This window comes from Neopsephotus bourkii, unplaced genomic scaffold, assembly GCF_033783945.1.
Source record: "Neopsephotus bourkii isolate Nb327-2 ecotype Australia unplaced genomic scaffold, CSIRO-AGI_Nbou_v1 NB_567, whole genome shotgun sequence".
Taxonomy (NCBI): Eukaryota; Metazoa; Chordata; class Aves; order Psittaciformes; family Psittacidae; genus Neopsephotus; species Neopsephotus bourkii.
The window spans coordinates 275187-292986 of record NW_026901068.1 but is presented as its reverse complement, the minus strand read 5'-3'; positions in this window follow the sequence as shown (position 1 = coordinate 292986).

The following is a 17800-nucleotide window of genomic DNA, read 5'->3' as shown; positions in this document are numbered from 1 at the left end:
GCAGAACCACCAGTATCTTTGCAGGTATCAGTACAGGACCATTAGGGCAAAATCAGGGTAAGAGAAGAGGCTGTGAGCCGGCTCTGCATGGATTGTGGGTTTGCTTAGAAAGCCCTAGCTTGCTTTCTGTACAGGTTCAGGTACCCTAATCTCTTTTTTCTTTTTCTTCAGAAAATGGAGATTAGTTCCAAAAGTAACTGGTGGCAGGGAAAAGTGTTCCCAGAACAAACTGCACATGCTGTCAAACAAAGTCAAGTTGGATTAGCTGGAGCTGCATCTGCAGTAGGTGGTTGTTTCGTCTTACCAAGACTAGTGTGTACGTATATGATGCAGTTTTTAGATGACATTCAGTATGTTCATGGAATAAGTCTTCTGACAGGTAGAGGTGAACCTATAGCAAGAGCTTTAAGGTACATGTTTTTAAGCTGTTAGTATTCAAGAAAGGAATAAATGATTATGTGTAATTATGCTGTACCATGATTATATTACACAGATGCTAGGTAGGCTTCTAGCATTCTGCTGCTTGCTTACAGAGAGCCAGCAGGGCTTTATAGGATTTTGACTTTTTTTCACTATAGATGCAGTCTACTTATGCTCTACATTCAGGGTCACCTGAGAAAGCAAATCTAACTCGCTCCCTACTATTGCAGGTCCTACATGCCCATTGACAATCCCCTTAATCTCTGATTTTTTTCTGTTTCACACCATATTTGTGTATTCCATTGCTCTGCTCTACAGCTGGAGATTGTTGTAGGGTATTGGGAAGTTTTACATCTGTGGTGAGTGTGAGCATGAACAATACACGATTGTGGATGCAGAAAGAATGCAGTTACTTGTTTTCTGTTTGAGTATCAAAACAAGGTTTCAGCAAGCAATACACACTGGAGGCATACCCCTTTGAGCATGAGTTGAAGTCCTTGCTAAATTTTTACATTTGTTCTATTCTGTCCATATTGTCTCAGCTTCATGTAGGCTAATTTTAGCCATTCAGCTTAGCCAAAGCTATAAAGAGCAACTAGCTGTCATCTGGATTATTAGGTCAGACATGTTAGAGAAACCATGAGAAATTGCCACTGAGGGTGTTGTAGCACACATTGTCTTTGTGTATGCATTGACAGAAATGGATGTACATGAAAGAACTCTCCCTGTAAGAGCTCTCAGCTGAAAATGTTTCCATTATAGGTGCCTGTGACTGTCCCTTGCTGTGAAGAGGGACATGTGAAGCAACTGCAATTCCATGAATTTTACAGGCTTAAAGTATGGAAAGCAACAGTAGATTTTATAACCTGTATAGCTGTGGGTCTTCCTTTTTTTTTTTTTTTTAACCCTTTTTCCATTTCCTTTTTTCTTTTTCCTAGTCCTTTTCCTTTTCCCTTGTTAGTGGGAGGAAATGGTGGAGCAGTTTTGTAAACACTAGCAATGCTTAGTTTCTGGAGTGCCACTGGATTTGATAAAAACCTGGTCAGAAATCCTGCAGTTTACAGGATTCAATAGAAATATGAGGTTGATTACATAAAAGGTATTTGAAAGGCTGGAGAGGATGACCAGTGATGGTTGTCCTCTTACATTAAAGAACAACCAACAGTGGAATGCAGTTGATCTAAAAAACAAAACCAAACCCCCACCCAAAACAAATGGAAAGATGGTACTCTGTAATCTTATAATTTCCTTTGTCTGAAAATACAATTTTGATATATAAACAGTATTATTTATGAATGAGAAGCTGCTGAGATGTATTTATATTAGTGTGAGAATTTCATTTCTCTTGCAGTTTTGTTTACTGGAGGCCATCACAGTTTGTACAAGTGGCTGTGTGTGTGATAATGTCTAATAGGATGGCTGTTATTGGTATATGTATATTGAATCTCTTAAAGCTATTAGTTTAAATGCTTTAGGTTTATTATTAAAAATGTAGAATTAGATTCTTGCTGAAGTAGATAACAAACATAACCTCAGGAAACTACAGTATTTTATGGCACATTGAAATCTTACGGATGTTTAAGTAATAGGTTTTGCAAACAAGTTGTTTGTTTGTTTTTAACCTGATTAGCTCTTAGTTGAAGTCTCTGCTCTGTAACATTTGGATTGCCGAAGACCACAGGGAATATCTTTCTGTTGTAATTAAAATTGAGCAGGGGCATGTTTGTGTTACATCTTTGAAAGCCCCTCTTTGAAAGCATTCAAAGGAGCCCCCTCCAGCAAGGAAAATGCTGTAGGCAAATGTAGTGTATGTTGATAAAGATGTTTTTTAACAAAGAAAGCTCGGAGACCAAAGTTTGGGAACAGCAGAGAAAACTGAAATGACAATTTCTGAGGCACATGCACCAGCTGAAAGTCTATATGATTGATCACAACATGAGCACAATAAATAAGAATCACAAAATCTCATCAACCAAAAGCTCTGATATGCTTTGAGGCAAAGGGGTTTTGTGGAGCAGAGTGGATACTTACTCAGATGCCTGTCCCTCTAGCACAAACTCTTTCTGTGCTGTTTTAAAATGAGATATTATCGTTGTACTGCAAAGGTGACCAGGTTTAAGTTCAGCAAACTGCATTACCCCCATCTCTAAGAGCTAAACCAAAGTGGTTCTCTTTCTGGTCCTTGTTTGAGAGTGCAGATTCTGTTCTGCTGGTCTTCAACATCCCCAGAGCTCTGCATTGCTGTCACAAGGGTTGTTTGCCTCTTGCCTCCCTCTAATTTGTAATTCCTCATGGGTGATGCCATAATATTTAACTGGAGATTTGACACTCTGAGTATACTGTTTGGTCTCGGTTTCTTTCCAGAAACTTCATGGTGGTACACCTGGATGCTGTTTGACATTCCACGGGGTGTCCCTGGAGGATTTTGAGGGTGGGGAGCTGCAGTGGTGGCTTCTGTGAGAAGAGGCCAGGGGATGTCCCTTGCTGGACATGGCCCCACCACAGTTCAGAACTGACCTCATCAACCACAGGTGTTCACTTCTGTAAAATCTATTTTAAAAGGTGGCAAAAAAGCCACACAGAGAGAGGAGGAGGGGAAAAGTGTGTCAAACAGCAGAGGGAAATAGAGACCAGAGCAGAAGAAGGAGGATACTGGAGATGAAAGTTTTCCTGAAGGACAGCTGCCTTTTGGGAGGGTTCCCACCAGAGCAAGGGAAAAGAGAGGGAGGGAAGGGGTGGTGGTGAAGAACCTCTGTGTACTGACTGTCATGTCCCTATTCCCTTATTTCCCCTCTGCTGCTTGGGGAGGGAGGGAAGGAGGTATCTGGAGGAATGAAGTTGAGCCTGGGGGAAGGGAGGAAGGCGTTGCTTTAATGTCTGCCTGTATTTCTCTTTGCAATAAATTGAATGAATTTTCCCCATATTGGGTCTTTCTTTCTCTGAAGGTAATTGGTAAGCAGTATCTCTGCCTTTATCTCCACCCACAATCTTTCTCATCCTGTATTTTCCCCCCATCCCACTGAGCAGGAGTGAGCAAACAGCTGGGTGGCATTTGATTGTTTGACAGGGTTAACCCACCAGAAGAATCAAGTTCTGGAGGAACAGGCAGATAGTGATCTGCCTTCTTATGGCAGGAAGCTTTAGTTGTGTATTATTGCACTTGTTGCCCATTAGGAACAATTATTCTGTGAAAGCAACAGCAGCAGAAATCTGATTGAACTCTTAAAAAATGACAATATGTAATAGTCTTGTACCATTTATAATTTCATTGCATGTTATTTTATCTGGAATTTGATTAATCTGTGTTATCTCTTACCTTCCCTCATTACTGTGGGTAGTTGAGAATTCAGTCCCATGGCAGTGCTGTGGGGAACTGGAGACTGGCACTGCTGCAGCATCACTGGGGAAGGGACTGGTGGCCCCAGTGAGCTGAAGTGGGGTTCTGTGTCCTGGCCAGGGTGGGGGGAGTTCCAGGGGACTGGGCAGGGACACTGGGGGCTGAAAATGCTCTTGGGATCCTGACAAAGCTTAACACTTTGTGGCTATTTGTGACAGAAGACTTAACAGTAGTTAAAAAAAATACTCCTGTTGTAAAGTTGCACTGACTTCAGTGAGATTATGGCTGGCACGAGCTCCACAAGTACCTGTTTGTATGATTTGGACTTTGATTTTAAGAGGTATTTCTCCTAAGTTTGAACATAAATCAGGATGAGACATTAGGGATGTTAGCAACATGAAGTGGATGGTTGTTTCTTTGGAGGAAGCTAGTGAGAGAATTGCAACTCTGTCTAATTAAGCAGTTGACAAGTTGAGTCTCTCATCTTTTCTGAGCAATCTGCAGCAAAATTTAAAGCCCTGCCTGGAAACAGTTAATTATAAGCCTAATTTTGACCGTGCAAATTGCTTCATTGAACTAAGTGGTATTTGTCCAGTTGTCATGTCTGAAGTGTTTCAAGATTTTGCATCTTTAATCTGTAAACATCTAGCATCAGGTTTTTCAAGCTCAGGTATGTCAAAGCTCAGGGAGTCTAATTTTGATTCACTACCTGTGATATTGAAGGCCTTAATATCACAGTACTGAGAAATACGTGGATGCTTCAACAGTTTATTTCAGTAGCCTAAGCCTCCTTTTAACTACTTGGCTGTTGAGGTTCTACCTTTAATTGCCGAATGTGGAGGCTTTCCAAAAGTATTCTTGTTTCTAGCAGGACTTCCAGAGGCACCAGGACACCAGGTATTTGAAAGGAGGATAGTTTCAATTGCTAAAATGCATTTAATAGCCACCAGGTGCCTCTATGTCTTCTAAGCTCAGAACTTTTTTGAAGTGAAATTAAGCCCACATAACTTCCAGCATTTTGGGGAGATTTGACTTTGATAAAGACTTTGAAACATCCCCGAAAATGTTTGTGGAGGCAGAGGAAGTCGTGCTTCAGTTCTGGGCAAGGGAAGGTGGTTTGCTCATAGCAGGAAGCAGTTATGGTATAGAACAAAGATGAAAAGCACATGAAGTTGTCTTTTCAGTATTTTCAGTTCTTCTTTGCCTTTGAAGAGCATAGGTGTATCTGTTAAAACACCAGGTTTTATCTTCCTCATTTTGAAATCTATGAATTTAAAGTAGCGGCACTTAAACCTTTTCGTCCTAGTTTCAATATTAGAAATACTTGTTTGAAGGACCATGTACTGGTACCTCTTTCTCCTTCATGTTGCTGGGGACAGAATGACACTGACATTTAACATTTTCCATCTACATTCTACCTATTATGGATGATTGTAAAGTGGAGGTTGAGGCTTGCTGAATTCTGGAACATAGCTGTTTGATCTTATATGAGTTTGTAAACCTGATTTGTAGTGAATCTAAAAAAGGCCATTTCTCATTATTTTGTGCTTTTCTAGATGACATAATCTGGTATAGTTGCAGTGTGCTAGTACTATGAGAAGTGTGGAGAAAGCCATAGCTTTTCTGTCCTCTGGCAGTATATGTGAAATGAAAATGAACCATTAAAATTAGCACGTGTGGTATACATTCAAATCTATGTAAAGGTTTTGTATTGAATAGGTGCATTCCAAATTGTCACTAAGAACCGAAAAGCTTTTAATCCGTGGCTTCTATTCACCTGTGTTGACTTTCTTTTTTTTTTTTTTAGTTAACAGGTTGTTGCTTAGCATTTTAGTTCATAGTTAATTGAAACAACACTGTCAAATGTTCTGCAGTGCTCTCCACAGTTTAACAGAGCAAAATTGAAGATACTGCTAAAGGCCTGGTATCTGTCTCTTGAGCAACTAGGTGAGAATTACAGGAGAGAAGTATCTCTTCAAAGTACCCAGCCTTATTGATGTGGATATATTTGATGAAGTTATACATTTCTTCACCTTACTTTTGTTTTTATAAATGTGCATGTCTTGCTGCTTATTTCTTCTAAATGTGAGGTATAGGAAATGGAACAGATGTTTGGACAACTATTTACTGAGCTCATAGAAGAAATGTGCAAAGTGGTGTTTTCATTGTTATAATGAAACTATAATTGCATCTGCTTGTGAGGTTTGAATTGGGCTCTTAGCAGTAGCATGTTCAACAGGCAAAAAACCCCACGTAAATGGCATAAAACATCATGTGATGTTCGGATAATGAAAAATGTATCACTTAACAGTGTTTGCATTATTCAGAGTTATACACATACAAATGTCTGCTCTAATCCCTTGCCAGTATGTTGTCTTGGTAACCAGCTACCTGCACACCTGCTCGGCTCCTGCAACAAGGAAAATGGATGGTTATTGGCCACAAATATATTGAAATGGAATATAAAAATCCAGCAGAATATTAATATTTAATAAGGCTATGCCTTCTAACTTTGGTTTTTAGTCTCTAGCAGCAACTTTTATACCTGAACAAAAAGAGATTTGACATCATTTGCATTACATCTTTCTGCAAAGCAGGAAGAAGTCAAATTCAAATTCATACCTAAAGATTCTATGACACAAAAGAAGAGCTGTGCTAGTGACAGTCTATTGAGTGAATGCTTTGGAGTACCTAAGTATTGTGGAGGAATTAATCACTTTTCAAAATAGTTCCTGTTTGTCACTGAATTGAATTGCCAATTCCATACAGGTACTGACCTGAGAACCAGAAACTGGGGAGGGAAGATAAAATGCTGGTAGGACTGACCCTGAAAACGTTTTCTGCTGTGGCTGAACTTCATTAGCAGATCGTCACCCTGAATAATTTCTCCTGGTATAAATAAAACCTTATGCTGACTCCCAAGAACTTAGCACTGGGATTTCTTTACCACCTCTGAAAAGAAGGGCTTTTGTAGGGCTTTTGTTCTTTAAATTCCAACTTTATGAATAACTGCCAAAAAATGGGATTTTTGGCTGTCTAGTACTTCATAACTTAATGTAGAAAAATCTAAAGAAAGCAAAAAGGTGAGCAAAATATCTAAACAAGTGAGAATAGGTATCTAAACAGCCTTCTTGCACAGAGGAACCCAGTGCACAGTAGCAGCCAGAAATAAGCTGGAGAAGCTGTGAGATTGTGGTATGCTGTGTGCTGTATGCAAACTGTGTGCAAAGTGATTGTACCCCACTCAGAAATGTCTTCCTAATCATGGCCAGAGTGAGCTTGCTCTTAACTGACTGCTGTAGTTGTAAAGCTTTGCTGATAAATATATGTATATACATGAATATGTATAGTCACAGATGACAAAAAGTTATAATGCTGAAAAGGGGAACTACTTGAAGTTAACCAGGTGCTTATTTAGATCACAGGTTGTCTACTGGCTATGCATGACAGACACTCCAGTATTTCCTAAGCCAAGGATATTCTACATAACCATTCATACGCCATTACAGACAGTTGTGAAGTTATAGAGGAGGCCTAGGACAGATTTTGAATTATGGGACCATATTACTCTAGGAGGATTTCTCCTCGTAGTACAAAAGTGGGTTTCATTCATGCCTTTGTGCATTCTTTCCGTTCTAAAATATTAAGCATTAGGTAATGAAAAGTTATGTGGAGTTAGAAGACCAGCTGTTTTTAAAAAAAGGCAGCCTAAACCTGTATTCACCTTAAGGTGCAAGTGGCTTGTTCTAATATCTACCCCCGTGCTCCTTTAAAAATGCCTTTTATGTCACTTGGTTTTGTAGTACAGGGTCTTAAAAAACCTCTGTTACAAAGATGTGAATGGTGTGATCTGGTGAGGTGGAATTCAGCTTCCAAAAAAACAGGCAGGAGATTCATTTTTTAAAGCGTGCCTGAATGTCTTTTGTTCAAAAGCTGGGTTTAGTCTTACTGTTTCTGTTCATATTTCAGTAGCCTTGATAGCACACTAGGTGCTGCCCACGCAGAGGAAGGCAGTTTCATTGCCCTAATGTATAGATCCCGTTGCACAGGACATGTGGCAGAAACAACAGAATCATTGCAGGAAGAGTTTTAAACTTCATCTGTGTTTACTCCTGTGCTTGCTCAAAAGTTTTTGCAAGACCTGCAATCTAAGATGAACTGTGTCTTTTTTTTAGGCTTGTGTGTGTGTAATGTAATTTATATACATACACTAATATAAAAATGAGTCCTGTAGATTTCACATGGTCAAGGCTAGCTATTAAAATGAATCTAGAAGGGTAAATCTAATGTTCTTGTGTTGGCAGTTCTGAAGGCTGGAGGTCATAATAGTTTTATATAAATTCTGATTTTATTTCATTTTGAAATTCTCTCATACCATAGAAGTATACTTGTTCAGGTGTACTGCTTTTGGTGTTAGCATGATAGGCTTGGATGAGTGGAAGGAGAATTTTGACTGCGTTGTACCTCATGGGTTATGTGGTAAAAAGCCCAAAGATTTTGTTAACTTTCAGATTTACACATCAGGATAAAAGTGGTTTTGCCTTCACGGGAACGTGAACTTAGTAAGCTGAAAACATTTTGAAGGAGAAATTCAAACTCTTGTTCACAAATATGAGAAAACATTACTCTTGCTTTTAGACTGGATATTCCATCTCAGCCATTTGGGGAAGGCATGTGCAAGATTGAATGTAATTAGAATTATACCCTTACGCATTCTACTCCCTTCTACTCAGGCATGGTGAAACACAGCTGAAGTGTGCTGGGCCAGTGCCACATTTCCCAGTACAGGATACAGACTTGACTGGAGTGAGGCCACCAAAGGGCCAGGAAGATGATGAAAGGGAGATGAGGAGAGGGAGTGTTCAGTCTAGAGAAGGGAAGCTTAAGAAGATCTTACCCATGTGAGTAGGCACCTGCTGGTGGGGGAGTAAAGATGATAGAGCCAGGCTCTTCTCAGTGGTGTCCAGTCACAGCATGAGAGGAAAGGGGCATGAGGGGCAATGGGTACTAACTGAATACAGTAAATTCTGTTTGAATGTAATAAAAATGTATTCTTTAAGGGTGATTGAGCACTGGACTCGGAGAGTTTGTGGCATCTTCAGTCTCGGAGATATTAAAAACCTGACTTAAGACAGCCCTGAACAACCTGCTGTAGTTGACTCTGCTTTGAGCAGGGGGTCCTCCAACATCAGTGATTCTATTAAATTAGTCAGAGAAAGAAATTGGTAATTGTTTGTATCAGTTATGTTTAGTCTTTTATGCTGTTGAAGCATAAGGACTTTATCTCTCACGTTAATGACCTGATGATGGTCACTGCTAATTTAACACTGGCATCCAAAAGTTACGTTTAAAGACAAGCCTGTACATTAAACAAATGCCTGTTTCCAAAATGTGTTTAAATGATGTGCTTAAACTGCAAGGTCTATTCATTCCTAAAAGGTGAATGTATACTTGCTTCATTGCTGTGAAAGGGCTTCGGAAATCAGACTCTCCATCATGCTGAAACCCTTCACACTTGCACCCAGAGCATGCAGAAAACATAGCAGCATTGCATGCGGTGACTTTGGGCACAGTTGTGTGTCCAACTCCCTCAGCTTTGGGAAATTCTAGTTATTATTATCATTATAAATGGACATTATAAATTCCCCTCCAACAACACTCTGTCTGTCTGCTGGGTGAAGTAGGCAGGCAGCATTTTGGAGACAGCCAGCCCCAGATAGGTCCGAATGTCTTTTTTTCCATGTTGCACTGTTTCTGCCTCTATCTATAATTAAAATGTGAAAGCTATTAAAAATGTTTGTCGATTATAAACTGTGGATGTCAGGAGTCAGATCAGAAGGTAAACAGCAAAAAAGTCAGTGTTTAAGGGCTGTATTTTCAGAACCAGCATCTCTGCATATGTTTCATCTCGAGCCTGTAATCATCAGCAGCTGTGAGGGAGAAGGGATGCGAACATTATTATTTTAATGTACAAACCTAGTTCTGAATAAACCCTTTCTTGCAGATGTATTTCTGGGCACCAACAGAAAACCTCATTGTGAAGTGTTAGCAGCATTTTGTTATGCAGGATTGCTGTTGACAGTGCTCCGTGGAAAGGAGCAATTTGCTTGCTTAGGGGTAGAATAAAGTTCCTTCAAGTTAAAAAAAACCACACAACTAAAACCAAGAAGAAAACCCAAACCACAAAACAAAATCTAAGCCATAACAAAACTCGTAATTATGTGTCTAGAACGCTGTTTAAGTAATTTTGTGCTAGAAGTTAGGTGTGCAGCTTCAAGAGGAAGATGTATTTTCACTACAGTGCTCTTTGAAGTGCCAGTGTAAATGCAGAAGTGACTAAGAGCGCCAGGTAGGTAGTTTTGTCAAATCAAGATTAATTTACTTGCTGTATCTCATTGCATTGCTGAGTATGGCTTCCTCTGCAGTTTTGCTCAGATTTTAGCACACATTGTGGTTATTTGAAGATTTTGCTGGATCCATTTCTGGACTTCTGAGCATATAGCTGCTAGTGTATTTCAGATACACTTTGGTCCAGAAGAGAAATGTGTGAAATGATGCATAACGGGGACAAGTGTATGGGCATTACCTCTGCTTCTCCTTCAGTCTTTGGTCTGTGGTTGTTTTATGCAATAATACTTCTGTTAATCAAAACTTGAAAGATGAAATTTGATGGCTGTGCATGAAAAATTGAGATACAGGAAGGGGAGGAACAGTCTGTGTGCAGTAATTTTGGTCAGCAGTTGCAGACAGCGATGCAGCTGCAGAGGTCGGATTCCACAGACCTGTCTCCATACCTATTTTCCATTGGAGTAATTGATGTGAAGGAAGCGAGATCAGCTTTTAACTTCTGTATGATGTCAGCAGCATATTTAAGCACGTTTATATTTTCATCCTGTTGCCAAGTAATTGGAGAGATAGGTGGTAACCACCAAATTAAAGCAGTTTTTCAGTGGTGGCTGCTCATCAGCTGATTCCTGCGCTGGGGCTGAGTGCTGGAGCAACATGTCCATTAGCTGTGCAGCTGTACTCTCTTCCTTTCTGAGTGAATGCTCCTCTGGTTTTGGGATCTGCCACCCCAAATCCAGACAAGTAAAGGTGCAGGTGGTTTAAATGTTATTAACCTTGTAGTCTAACAGATTGTATATGCGTCATGTGTGCTGGCCTTATTCCTTCTGTATTTCCAGTGACTTAAATTTGACATTGCTGCCTGAAGGGTGTTTATTTTCTTTAAGGTCAAATGCTTTAGTAAAAGTTTAGTTTTCAAAGATAAGATGATCATGAGTGAAAATAGCACTGCAGCAATTTTACCACTGATTATACTGATAAGCTTCTATATTTTCTTTAATCATCACTGTCCATTTGGAAAGTGGTTGATACAAATCACTGGTCATATGAAGGAAACAAAAATGTCATTTTCAAATGAAATGTAAATGTTTCTAAATGGTCATAGTTTGTAGAAGCTCTGCATTTTACATTACAAGAATATACTCAATTATAAATGTAGTATTTTTACAGGATATGCAGTATTTGTTAGCAGACCTTCAGAAAGCATGAAACAAACCCCCTCACTTTCAGATTAGCATACAGTTAAAATCTAATTAAGGCAGTACACATTATACAGGGTTATAATTTACAATTTAAAACAATTGCCTTTTAAATCAACTAAATATGCATTGAAACAAACAAAAAAATCTTAGCAATTCTTGACCTTTTAAAATTGGAGTAATCAATCCAGGCTTGTTTTCTGCTTTAATGCATCCTAGCACCTCAAGTTTGAATGCCAAATGGTGTTTCTTTTCTCTCATGTGGGTCTGACTACATTTGTTGTAGAAGTTAAGCAGAATGACAGCTTGCTTTGTCTGAAGGGTAGAGCTCTTGACTGTGTTGTTTTTACTTTCCTCCATAATAAGTTGTTAATAGAAATTCACTGGCCTACAGGGCAGAATTAATTTGTCACAAATATTGGGTTGATGCAACAGGAATGGAATTCAGTAGAACAATACAGAGGGGTTTTTTGGATGTCAGCTCTTTTTGACTTGGTGATGTAAAGCATTTTCTAATAAAGAAGCTCTGTCTTAACACAGTGGAACTTTCTTGCCTTTAAGTAATCATGCTATGCTTGAAAAAGTATGCTCATGTTGTATATTTCAAGAAAGAGAGAAAAATTTGGGTTTTTTTTTCCCTTATGTCTCTATATTGCATAGTTAAATATTTCAGTGCTATTGAAAATATTTTTCTTGTATGAATCAGTGTTTCATAAGAGGTACTGTTAAATAATATTCTGAGAGGAAATATCTTTACTTAGTTGTGGATTTTGTTATTCTTGTTTCCTAGTGATTTTCTGTTCCAGGTTAAATTACCCAGATTTCACTCTTATGGTGCCTTTTCCTCAACTGGAATAGTCTAATACTGTCATTTCAAAAGCAGAAAATGCTCATAACAGGGATAATTTTTGGAAAAAAAAAAAAAAAAAGGAGAAAATACGTAAATACCATAATGTAAAAATGGCAAAGCAAGACTAGGAGCGGTGGTAGATCCTGAAAAAAGTTTACGCAGGTCTTACATGCAAAAAGTAAATTGTCCCATACTCGCTTTCCTTATTCAGTAGGTAGTCTTTTAGATCTTACACTGTTTGTTGTTTTTTGTTTTTAATTGCCTAAGTGAAGAAATCCTCATTATTTTCTGTGTTGCTAAATTAATGTAAACTGTCAGAGCTGCAGTGTTGATATGCTATTATTTAAATTAATACTCCGTTTAAGAATTTGCCATTTGAAAATCCTTATTTTTATCATGCTGATGAGGGAGGCATTTTTAAATCTGGCTGTTAAAAAACCCCAACCCAATATATTTTGTTGTTGTTTGGAGAGTTGTCATTTTTCATCTCCTGCTTCTGTGACTGAAATACTTAGGATCTTTAAGAAACTTTTAATATACCTTAGAAAAAAGGTTTTATTTGTGGTGTGCGGTTAGAAAGCAAGTCTGGTCTAAAATGACTGTGTCTTAGTGCTCAGATTGTCTCATGTAAGAAGTTACATCTTAAGAGGTTATCAGGAAGGTGGCAGCATGTTTTCTGCCACCTTCATTCCAAGCTGTAGTTGTTGATGGGGAGTAGGAATGCAGCTGTAGTTTCTAGGACTTCGTGTGAGGTAGAAATGGAATCTTATCTAAAATGGGGCACAAGTTTCTTGGATGAAGGCATGGACTGCCTATTGTAAAATTAAGCTCAAATTTACTGCTTGTAGTTAGCATTTGCCAGACTTCCAGCTCTGGTGGGAAGTCCTCGGAACTGTTCCTGAGCCATCTGAAGCTGATCCAGGGAAAATTTGTTGCAAGACAGTTGTGTTGCTTGTAAAAGAAAGAAGCAAGCTTGGTCTTTCAAATGTAAATTTCAATTTCTGTAAAGCAGAAGACCCAATTTTCAGGGGGAAGAATTTTAAAGAGAAAATGGTGCTTTTGGTGCTTTCTTCATGATACTGAAGATGTCCCTGCTAATGGTATGGGGACTGGGACTAGACATCCCTTCCAGCCCAAACCATTCTAAGATGTGTGGACATGGTACATACCAAGCTTCATCTTAAACAGAAGATTATCAAAATGGCCTTGTGAATGTTTGCAGTTGACATCATCTTATATCTTTTGGGATATCAGCATAAGGTGAGAACAAAAGGATAAATCGATAGTAAATTTTACTTCAGAACGGCATAAGTTGAAATAAATTATGTCGCTTCAAATTAGCTTGCACATACATAAAGTTCAACTGCACTGTATACTTCAATTGGAAAAGAAAATGTTTAATTTCAAGAAGTACCTCAGACTGAGATGTTCAGAAGATACTTCTAGCACCAGAGTAACCTTTACAAGTTTTGATAGCACTTGAAATATTCCCCTGATTCTGCTTTTATTTGTTGCTTATTATAAGTTGTGTTCTTGATGCTAATTCCATAAGACAGAACCAGAAGATGGCATGCCTTCCCACTGCTTGATATAAATCTCCTCTGATACAAAATGAGTCAAGCTGCAGTAAACTTAAATGCTAATGCTGACGATATCAGGCAACCTGCTGTTTAGTATCAGAAATTTTTAACTTTGGCTTACTCCCACATCTTCCTCGTTCCAGTATAAGTTAAATTGGCATCTCACCATGGCTAATGACAAAAAACTGTTCCTACTTGCAAACAAAGAAGTTGTGTAATCAGAAAAAGTAATTAATAACAGGCTTTGCACAATGTCAGCGATGTGGTGCAGGCTTCAGTCAGCTAATGAATAATCCCAGTCTTGCTTAGAGGAAGAAAAACTAAAAAAAGTAGAAATAATCAGATAGTTTTGGTTGTATAGATATGACCTTCTCTCTTTAGAAGAAGAAGTATTTTTCAGTTTCTTAACCTGTATAATGTCAGAATGTATTCTCTATATAATACTGAATATTAATTACATAATTGTTTTCGACAGTGTATTTTCATCATTTTATGAATTACTTTTACTTTAAAAATAATGACTTTTTACTGACTGATAAGGTATCACAGCTTCCTTCCTTTCTCCACTCTATGAACTTTCATGTAATGAACTGAAGTAAATTATAATCTGTCTTTCATTTAAGCCTTTCAGAGGCTTTAAATGGTCTAGGCTGTTCTCCCATTTTCATCTAATCAGCAGAGAAAAATTTTGATGTATTTACCTGTCTGGTAGAAGCATGATCCTGCTGAATAATTCTGTTTCTTAAACTTGGCAGGATTTAAATGGTTGGCTAAGTGTGGGAGGATACATGAGACGCTTCTTAGGTGGGGCAGGTGTAGCTCGTAAGTAGTGAGATGTAGCTCATAAGTAGTGAGAGTCCTTTCCACCTGTGGAGCAAGGGGTTGTAATCTGGATTTGTCTTCACAGTAAATAAAAGAAAATGTCAGGTGCTGCTTCTGGGGGGGAGTTAGGTTTCTGAATGTGGAAGGTGAAGAAGAGCTAAGTAAACAAGAATTTCTGCTTTGTATCCAATGGGGTATTTTGCATTTCTTGATTTGAAGCTGTGATTTTTCCTGTTCAACTACACAAAGCAGGTATAGTCCAAACTTTGAAAACATTCTGTGTGCATGCCCTCAATCCATATTACTTAGTCCCTTTTATCGTTGGGATAGCAGCTTTATAGTAAGGTTGAAGTCACTGTATCTTAAGTCTTTTATCCCTGCTTTCTGGCAGCCTAATTTTTCAGCCAGTTATCACTAAATCCCATAATTTAGAACCTATGGATTTATATGGAGTTGTGTGTTGGGTCCATCACATGATGATCACGTACTCAAAGCTAATCCTCAATTCTAACCCTGAGCAGGACAAAGAAGGTCCGTCTCTTCCAAGGAGATTCTTTAAATGCATTGAAAATTCTGTGGTGTGCTTCTTGGCTCATTTGAATGAGGTAACTATAGTCCTGGGCTAAACTGGTTGGAAGGTTTATTTATTTATATTTCTGCTATTCATCTGATAGGGTACTAATTTTAAAATTATATCCTTGGTTTACATTGGGAGATTGAGACATTTCAAATTTTGAAATGATAATGTAAACATAATGAAAGTCTCCCAGTCTGTTCCTTCTTTTCTACTTTTCTTGGATTTTACGTTAGTGAGTTGTATTGACTGCCAATTTTTTTCTGTCATTTTGATGATAATTCAGATTATAGCTCTCTGAAGGTGGTCCTACATTATGCGTAGTTGTAATTTTAGCTGAGGCAGTCTGACACGGTAGTTGGCTCCTAGCTAAAGTCTAAGCTTGGGCAAAGAAGCTTGACTACTTGGTTCTGATTTTAATAGCTGTTATTCTGAAGTATAATATGGAAAGGGTAAGCAAAAGACAGTTTCTTGGTCAGAGTCCCAGTAAGACACCCTGTTTTGTGATTGCCAATTTCTTGCAAAGAGAAATGAAATGTATTTGCATGTCTTTTCATGTTCTGTATATTAGTGTATTGCTATAATTTTTTGTAAACAAAAATGAGTTTTATTGTTGAAATCTTAAATGTTTAAGTGTGTTATGCATATAGACAGTGTCTTGGGATGTTGGCATCATAGTTTAAATAAATTACAGTAGTTACTGTGTTTTTTTATTAAATCAATTTGACCAAATTGGTTGGTTTGTTTGGACTCTATGGACCTGCTGTAATCATGTGGGATAATGCAGTTCAGTTTCGTGTTCTGCTGTTGCAAGTATTGGAAACACTTTCAAGAAACTGTGCTGAGAATGCAATGAAGAGCAGAAAAATATAATACAAAGAAAAAGATCTGTAGAGTTTTCTAAATGCAGATGAAAGAGTTTTGCTAATCTGTCTGCACAGTAGATTGGATGGCTGGAAAGGAACTGTTGTCTACTTTTGTTTCTTTGATGTAATCTGCAAAGTAGATAGGAAGGTGCAGTAAATGTTCTGTTTTGTTAATAGATAATATTTCTGGCAAAGTTCAGTATTAGTTGTAAATGTGATAAAGCTATTTTAAAAGTTTTCCTTATGTTGGAATTGATGGCTATATGATGTATATGAATATTCAAATTGTGACATTTTTCTTATATTTTTAACCTTTCTTTGGTCATTGGATCCTTGATCTGAATATACATATTTATTTTTGAGATGTTTGTAAAGAACACCTCCAGAGATTGTTAACATTTGTCAGCTCTTGGAATGACAGCTCCAGTCACTATAGAAGACAAGTAATTTTCCCCTTGAAGAAAAGGTATGCTAATCTCCACCTACAGGAACATGTTTAGAGAAACATAATGCGCTAAAAAATGTACCAATTACTTGGCTTAAAATTGCTTCCCTTCTGCAAGGTAGATACTCATAAAATTTTGGGGGTTTATTTTTTTTTTTTATTAATAGTTCCGTAACATAACTCCCTCTTTTGCAACGTAAAACTTCATGTTTCTACAAATATGAATGTTGTGTTAACTATCGATATGCTGCAGGGAAGGAATGCCATCCAGAGGGACCTTGACATGCTTGCGAGGTGGACAGATGCCAAGCTCATGAAGTTTAACCATGCCAAGTGCAAGGTCCGACACCTGGGTCGGAGCAATCCCAGGCACAGCCACAGGCTGGGCAGAGAAGAGATTCAGAGCAGCCCTGTGGAGAAGGGCTTGGGGGTGCTGGTCGATGAGAAAATGAACATGAGCCAGCTTCAGTGTGCGCTTCTAGCCCAGAAAGCCAACCGTATCCTGGGCTTTATCAAAAGGAGAGTGACCAGCAGGTCGAAGGAGGTGATCCTGCCCCTTTATTCTGCTCTCGTGAGACCTCACCTGGAGTACTGTGTGCAGTTCTGGTGTCCTCAACATAAAAAGGACATGGAACTGTTGGAAGAAGTCCAGAGAAGGGCCACGAGAATGATCAGGGGACTGGAGCACCTCCTGTATGAAGACAGGCTGAGGAAGTTGTGGCTGTTCAGCCTGGAGAAGAGAAGGCTGCGTGGAGACCTCATAGCAGCCTTCCAGTATCTGAAAGGGGGGTGTAAGGATGCTGGGGAGGGACTCTTCATTAAGGACTATAGTGATAAGACAAGGGTTATTGGGTTAAAACTTAAACAGGGGAAGTTTAGATTGGATATAAGGAGGAAATTCCTTCCTGTGAGGGTGGTGAGGCACTGGAATGGATTGCCCAGGGAGGTTGTGAATGATCCATCCCTGGCAGTGCTAAAGGCCATTTTGGACAAAGCCTTGGCTGATATGGTTTAGTGTGAGGTGTCCCTGCCTATGGCAGGGGGGTTGGAACTTGATGATTTTGAGATCCTTCCCGACTGACTGTTCTATGATTCTATTGGAGTGGCTTTGTACTGTGATGTGGCATTTCAGTCCAGGTTATGACCCTTGCCCAGGCTTTGTAGCTAGAAAACAAATAAGCTCAGCTTTATTAAGAGAATGAGTAAGTAATGAGACAGCATGGCATGTATAATGCTCCTGTGTATCTAACTCACACAGCTGTGAGAGTAGTTCTTACACTGTTGCCCATGATGGACAGCTTTTCTTGGTGGAAAGATGGCTTTTGGATGTAGTTTCTTAACTGGCTTTCAGATGCCCATTAC